At 28.7% G+C, this 8486-nt stretch overlaps 1 non-coding gene across 1 annotated transcript; it reads right to left on the bottom strand.

Annotated features, from left to right (window-relative positions):
- Positions 1–4161: 4161 nt before the first annotated feature.
- Positions 4162–4234, bottom strand: TRNAK-UUU (transfer RNA lysine (anticodon UUU)). The gene has a single exon. It is a non-coding gene; the product is annotated as a tRNA-Lys (tRNA).
- Between the last annotated feature and the right edge of the window lie 4252 nt (positions 4235–8486).

Genomic DNA, 8486 nt, shown 5'->3' with positions numbered 1-8486 from the left:
TGCTTGACATGACCTGAGAGTTAACTTGGGAGTTAAGTTCAAGGCTTGGTTGAATGAATAAATTATTTATTCAAAGAATAAAGCTTTTATCCAATGGATAAATTCTTGTGCAAAGGTCAAAGGGATAACCATGGTCAAAGCAATAAATGTTTGAGACACATGGGTCACATGAGGGTTGAGTTAAAGGTTAACCATAAATGATCATATAAGAGCCATTAATGGTCATGTAAGAGCCATTAGTGGTTTGGAAGACTTTAGAGGTTAATTTGTTGAACACGCAAAGCATTAAATGTTTTTCAAAGACTTTGAAGTCTTTGAGAAGTGACTCCAAATTGCTTACGAATGTGACAATAATTAGGGGATGGATTAGGTTAATTAGAAAGGGCTTAGAAGAATCTAGAAGGGGGTTTAGGAATGCAAGTGGATTTGGTGGGTGAGGGAAAATAGGATTTTAAATTAAAATAAATTTATTTATTTCAACTTGTGGTTGCAACTTGCATTTGTAGGAAAATGCAAGTGGGAGGGTGAATGATTTAAATAAATGTTTTTAATTATTTATTTAAAAGAGGAAAAGGGGGATTAAATTGAATAAATAGAATTTATTCATTTAATTGTTTGTGAATTTGGTTGAATGAATTAATTAAAATAAATTGAATAATTTATTTAATTAATAGGAGAATGTTTGAAGATGAATTAATTAAATATTAATTTAATTAATTGATGGCTAGTGGATTTTTAATCAAATAAATATCAAATATTCATTTAATTAAACTGGACAGATTTATGTGACTATAGATTTAAAAGCTAAAAATAACTTCCTTGCAGATGAGAAAAATTTCATGTAGTGTACGTGCATGGGCGTCCAATCGGTTGAAAAGTACCACTACTGTCTTCCACTCAATACTATCCTTCGTATAGAGGAATTAATTGTCCACTACTAGTTGAGAGAGAAAATGATCACTAGAATTGACAAAAATGGACCAAAGAATAATAATAAAAAAATCAATAATTATGTTTTATACTTTAACTTCCTCTATGGCTCCAAGGTGAAAATGAACTTAGATGTAAAAAAATATAATCTACAAATTGAGATTATAAATTTATGTGACTGGCCAATTTCTCAATACCATGAGCTTCAAGACCTTACCTTGCTAGATGTATATGGAAGGTCATTGTTAGGCCAACAGTGAAAATCAAAAAACACAACCTATTTGAACAACTCAATATGAAGTTCATGAGATTTCTTAAGGAAAAATCATAAATTAGTTTTCACATAGGACCAGTTGAAGAATGGTTGCTTGCTACTTTTAAGTTTAATTATTCAATTAGATTCACAGTGCATCAAGTCATGTCATCATTCAAGTTGTCACTATGGGATACCTACATTATATGTTGTGAAGTCCAACATAACAATCAAAGTTCAGGCTCTTCTTCATGATATTGAAAATGAAGAGATATTACCAATGCATAAATGGTTAACAAAGTAAAACTTGACACAAATTTTGAAAACTATTTACACATTGCATCTATGACTAAATTCAATGATTATAATATAGTATAGATGTTGTTTAATAGTTATTACTACTCCATGAATGATAAGTCAAGTGAATTTTTTTCTATTTTTTAAATATCATTTTGATAAATGATTCCAAATTTTTAATTTGCATAATATTTTATAAATGTTGTTATTATAACTCTAAAAAGTATGATATTGTCTTTATCTCATTTTAATTATCATTTTATTCAAATTTAACCAAAATTTAATTAAAAACATCATCGATCATTGAATTTAATTACATTTCATACTTTATCATTGAACATATAAATATTTCATATTTTGAAACTTGATATCTCTTGCAGTACTTTACTTAGATTTCTAAAAATATAGGAATGCTAGTTATAAATATATCTAAAAACATGGAGAAGATGTTATGCTAGTAATTTTGAAATAGTCTTGTGGGGATGTTTGCATAGTGCCAATTAAAGTTTTCATACTTACATGCAATGAAATAATATTAAAATGTGGTAATAGCACAGTTGAAATCATATTTTGATTATTAAGATATGTCTTCTTGCATCTAAATCTATATAGATGCTCTAAAATTCTAATATAAGTGTAAAAATAATTTACCTTAGTATATAATATTATTTCTACTTCCAAACATTAAAAACAAAGAATTATAAATTATAATATTTCTTCTCATTTCTAATATTCTAAATTCTACTATATAATAATTTTAAATTAAATTAATTAAGATTTTTTAATTTCCATTTTTAAAGAACTTAATATTAATAACTAATTAAATTTATGTAATTACCTTATTAAAATAATATAATATTAATATAACAAAAATTATATGTATAAAAGATAATTTCTAATTTTTATCTTTGTAATCTTTAACAGTTGTAATTAAGTCATAATATTATATATAAATCTAATTATTATTTTTAATTATATATATAAAAAGAGAGGGGTGGGGGAAATCAAATAAGTCAATGAATTACAAATTGACTTTTTATTTTTTTAAAGATTTCATTTTATTTTTAATTTTTTAAGTAAGCTTTTGATTTTTTATAATAAAAAGTAACTATATTAGAATTTTTAAATCTGGTATTTTAACTTCTTAAAAATTAAAAATTAAATTGAAATCTACTAAAGATGTAAAAAGTCTTATTTATAACTTATTATAAATATATCTAAAAACATGGAGAAGATGTTATAGTAGTAATTTTGAAATAGTCTTGTGGGGATGTTTGCACAGTGCCAATTAAAGTTTTCATACGTACACATATTTAATTGTGGTAATAACACACTTAAATCATATTTGATTATTAAGATATGTCTTATTGCATCTAAATCTATATAGATACTCTAGAATTCTAATATAAATATTAAATTGTGGTAATAACACACTTAAATCATATTTGATTATTAAGATATGTCTTATTGCATCTAAATCTATATAGATATTCTAGAATTCTAATATAACTTTACAAATAATTTATCTTATTATATAATATTATTTCTACTTCCAAATATTAAAAACAAAAAATTATAAATTATTATATTTCTTCTCATTTCTAATATTCTAAATTCTACAATATAATAATTTTAAATTAAATTAACTAAGATTTTTTAATTATCATTTTTAAAGAACCTAATATTAATAACTAATTAAATTTATGTAATTACCTTATTAAAATAATATAATATTAATATAACAAAAATTATATATATTAAATAAATTTAAAAAAAAAATTCTAATTTTTATCTTTGTAATCTTTAACAGTTGTAATTAAGATATATAAATTAAACTAATTTTTAAATTTTTCTTATAGAATTAAAAAATACATTAAAATCTTATGGAAGACTACAAATTCTTACTTTGTAATTATTATTTTTTAAATAACTATCTTTTAAATATTCTCTTTTAAATATTCTAGTTTCTAAATGGTGTCTCCTTAAAATATAGCCAAAAGATTACGTGAAGTATTGCACCGTCTTAAAAATGTGCTCCGTCGTGCCTCCAATACGTAAGAAGACTACGCATTTCTTATTTCTTCTCCAACTCACTCTGGGAGTCACATTTTTAAACATAAAGTTGCTAATAAAACTATTGGACTTATCTATATCCTTTATTTTTCGATGACATTTAATAAAACTATTTCAGTACAATTAACCAATAGTGCTGATGTCATTCTAGAATTTAAGATGACATTTAATATCATAAATTGAAAAATATAATATAAAAAATATAAAATTGAATTTTATAATTATTATGATCAATAAAAAAAGATAAATATTTGATAAATAGGAGATATTTTCTACAACATGTCAAATCATGATATTGTCATGAAAATGAATGGTACGCTTAATATTTATTACATCTAGGTGACGTACGAAGATCCCCATCCCTGTACTACTCCAATTTGATCGTGGTTAAGCACAATCAAATATTGTGCCTTATAAAAATAAAAAAAATTAATTATTAAATAAAAAATTTAGTCACAATTATAGAATTGTTTTTAATTCCACTTATTGATTGACTAAACTAATTTAAAATTAAATTAAATAAATGCAAACTTGACAATATTTATATTTCATTATCTATCTACAATAATAAAATATATATCATTAATTACAAAACATCACAGTACACACGCCGTCTGTGGGAATCGAACCCACGACCACGTGGTTAAAAGCCACGCGCTCTACCAGCTGAGCTAAGACGGCTTCGCGATTTGTAATTAACTAATATTTTATATAACTTTTACAAGTCTCTACCAGCAATCACCTAGACATGCACTATAGATCGTAGTAGAAGTGTTAGCACTACCTGTATGAGGAAAAATATATATTTATATACTACTAATTATATTTATGTATATTTTTTAAATAAGTATGTTAGCATCATTATAAAATAATAATAATTTTTGTTAAAAGAAATTATCAGATTATTTTTATAATTAATATCAATTCAGTCTATATATTGAGTATCTTTGCAACAAAATCTTGATAAATTATTAAACATTCAAAATTAATATTTTATAAAATTATAAAGCAAATTAAATTATAAAATATATATTTTTAAAAATTAATAAAAGCAATCAAATATGATATTGAATGGTAGATAGATACAGGTATTTGTAACTTACTCAACTAGCCATTATAATTGTTTTTTTCTAAAAAACAAAAATTATATGATTAACATATAAAACTATAAATATTTATACATATAAAACACATTTAATTATATTACTAATTTATTAAAAAAATACCTCTATTGACCTTCTCTTCCAATCCCAGCGATGCCCTCCCACGTTATTTGACGCGCTAAATTTAAAAAAATAACCGTCTCAATCAGCTCATCTTTCTACAATTTCTATTTATCTTTCCAAGCCAAATATTGATCTTACACTCACAGATTTGCAATATTTACAGAGTTTTGATTGAGCAGGCAAGCAGTCTGTTCAGATTAAATCCTCATGGAAGCCGGCAAAAATGGCGAAACCACCACTGGTGCTTCGAAAAAGGCCCGATTTAGATCATTTTACAGAAAAATAAAAGCTTTTTCCCCAATTCCATACCTTCTCAAAGCTATAGATTTTTATGTCAAAAGCGTTTCTCAGTGCGCAGGGTCGGCCAATTATGGCAGCTCATGGGCTGTAGGAGGTCCTGGTATTTCCATTGTTACATCGCCAAACCCCTTCGGCACCGGGGCCTTCAGAAATGACGAAGAATTTGGTAAAATAGGGAGAAATGCCTCGCCGAGGACTAATCCATCGCAAGAGAAGCCGAATTCCAGAAGCTTCGGCGTTAAAACAGGTTCTAGTATTTCCAATGTTAAAGCGCCAAACACCTTCGGCACGGCGGCCTCCAGAAATGGTGAAGAATTTGATAAGGTAGTGAAAAATGCCTCGCAGAGGAGTAATTTATCGCAAGAGAAGCCGAATTCCAGAAGCTTCGGCGTTAAAAGAGTCCCTTGTGTCGGAAGGATCGATGAGGACAGCCCATGCTATTTTCCGGCATCTTTTAGAAAGAGTGCTCTCCAACCAGATCTTCGTTTCCCTTGCCCTCGCATCTGTCAGTCTGCTCCAAATTCTTAAGGTCTAAGGAAAACTGTTTGTGTAAATAAAATTGTTGTCTTGAATCTTTTAGAAAGAGTGCTCGATCTTCGTTTTTCTTGCTCCAAATTCTTTAAGGTTCAAGAGAAACGGTTCTGTAAGTTCAAGAGAAACGGTTCTGTAAATAAAAAAGTTGTCTTAAATCTTTTAGAAAGAGCGTTCGGTCTTTGTTTTCATGCTCTAAATTCTTAAGATCTAAACAAAAATGTTATCTTGAACTTTTTAGAAAGACTGTTAGAAAGAGTGTTCGATCTTCATTTCTCTTGCTCCAAATTTTTTCAAGTTTAAGATGAAGGATTCTGTAAATAAAAATAGTCTTAATTCTTTGTTTTTCATGCATTTCATCTATCATTCTGTTCCAAATTCTTAAGGTCCAAGGGAAACTGTTGTGTAAATAAAATTGTGTCTTCAATCTATTAGAAAGAGTGCTTGATCTTCGGTTCTCTTGCTCAAAATTATTAAGATCCAAGAGAAGCTGCTCTATAAATAAAGATGTCTTGAATTTTTTAGAAAGAATGTTCCATTTTCATTTCTCTTGCATTTCATCTGACATTCTACTCCAAATTCTTAAAGTCCACTGAATGTTTTTTTAGAAAGAGAATTCTGCAATCAGATCTTTGTTTTCCATATTCTGCTTCAAAATTATTTAGGTCTAAAAGAAACTCTGGTGTAAATAAAAATGTTGTCTTGATTATTTATTGTATGAATATTAGCACTTGTATAATGAATTGAAGAACTTCTCGTCTATTATTTATATATAAATAATTTTAAACATTTATTTATTTTAAATTAAATTTTTATTTTTTTAGTTGTATTTTTTTAATATTAAAAAATTATATTATCGTATTTTATTAATATTAATAAAACTATGTTATAAGTTAACAAATTTCGGGTTGGGAATATATTAAATATTAAAATCTTTAATAGAAGATGTCGCTCTATTCTGTTTCGTTCTCCTCCATGTGCTCCTCTTCTTCATTCGATGTTCAAATTTCTCCCCCTCGATCATTTATGGCAAATAATGTGTGGGAGGATTCATTGCCCGACCCTCAACGTAGCTCTAGGCATGGATGCCCTAGATCATACTCGAGCTCTACTTCCAAGCATATTGGCGGTAAAGTTTTTGTCAAAGCCGACAATGCTTATGTGGCGAGGGTTCTCTTGGGAAAGGCTACAATGTGTTGTCACCGATTTCAACTAGCCTGAATCGTGGGACAACCCCTACAAAATTTGTCTGTTTCATAGCCTACGTCCTCCAAGGTCGGTTGACTTATCTCGTAAGTCATGTCAGTTTGCATCTTCGTTTTTGTTATTTTTTGTTTTCATGTTTTTGCCTTAATCTTTTATTTCATCTTTTGACTGCACTTCAGGTTTTAAAACCCAAAATGCAATGTTTCTTGTGTTTTCCTGCACGTTGGGTTTTAAAACCCAAAGTGTAGTTTTGGTCTAGAAAGTAGTGCAGGTTGGGAAATTTTTCCTGACGTGTAGGTCTGTCTTGGTGCAGGTCGGGAAATTTTCTGCACATGTGCAGGTTGGGTTTTAAAACCCGACCTGCAGCCTTGACCTACCCAAGTGCAGATCGGGTTTTAAAACCCAATCTGTTGATTTTTATGTCTTTTTGTCTAAGGGTAGTTTTGATCTTTCAGGCATCATTCCAAATCTTTGAAGTTGGCGATTTGACGATGAATGTCGATTTTCATGATGAAAATGTTGCAAATTTTGGCGGATGATTGATCTTTCTCCAAGTAAATCCAGAGAGAAGAAAATGAAGAATAAAAGCGTCCTCATTGACACTAAGTAGAATTCCTGTAGTTGCATCTTTTCTTACTGCAAATTTTCTTGCTGTTGCACTTTCATTTTATGCAATAGATGTAGTCAAATAGGACTCTACAGTTGAATTAATCAACTGCACCCACATTTTTCTCCACTCCTTTCCTATAAAAGGAGGAACCTTATTTGTAAATATAGATATTTTATTATACTAAGCAAGACTCTTTCGAATTTTTGCCTCAACAAAAACTTTGAGCTTTTTGATGTAAAGATTGATTCAAGGAAATAAAGATAGCAATCCGCTAGTTTCCAAACTGTGTTGGGCCGAAGATTGTGTTTATGATTGAATTGTTCTTATGTCCAGTTCTCATAATCATTTCCTAAATACTTGAATCTTATTGGTGATATTGTTTATGTGAGTAAGAGAGCTTTCTAATAGTGATAAGTAGACTTGGTGCTATTTACATATTTGGGAAATCTTATGATAGTTAAGTGATTACATAGTAAGCTTTGTATTGCTATTAGTTGCTTTTAGTTTTTAGGAAAATAAATGACATCTTGGAGACTTTGAGCTATAATTTGTGATTATAGTTGTAGTTGTGGTGAGAAAGTAAGTTGCACCCACGTAAGACTTTGAGCTTAAATGATTGTTGAGATATTAAAAATTATTATAAAGAAGTTATATTAGTTGTAAGAAATATCATCAAGTGAAGGGAGATACATTAATTCTGAAAAAAAAAAAAAAAGGAGAGATTTGCATGCAATAAGCTTACCCCTAAATTTAATTTCAAAGTTGTTGAAATACCCAAATTCTTCCAGGGTACCTCCCCTTGATGAGAGGAAAGACTTTGCCTTAACATAGATGTGTGTGAAATACATATTTTGTCTTTGGTACGCTAGTGACAAAATATTCACCCAACATAATGAACAATGACAAAAGGGGAAGCACTAGGGTTTCTGATTTAATGTCTTGAAGCTCTCAGTTAAATTTTTTAGAGGCTTTGAGACAATATGCCTCTGGTTCACGAGGGTCTCAAAAAAAGACTAGCCCCAATGTGTTGATCTCCCCAATGCTAACAACAAACCTACTA

This window comes from Cryptomeria japonica, chromosome 6 (assembly GCF_030272615.1).
Source record: "Cryptomeria japonica chromosome 6, Sugi_1.0, whole genome shotgun sequence".
Lineage (NCBI taxonomy): Eukaryota > Viridiplantae > Streptophyta > Pinopsida > Cupressales > Cupressaceae > Cryptomeria > Cryptomeria japonica.
The sequence above is the reverse complement of the archived record's forward strand: the minus strand, read 5'-3'. Positions and strand labels throughout refer to the sequence as shown.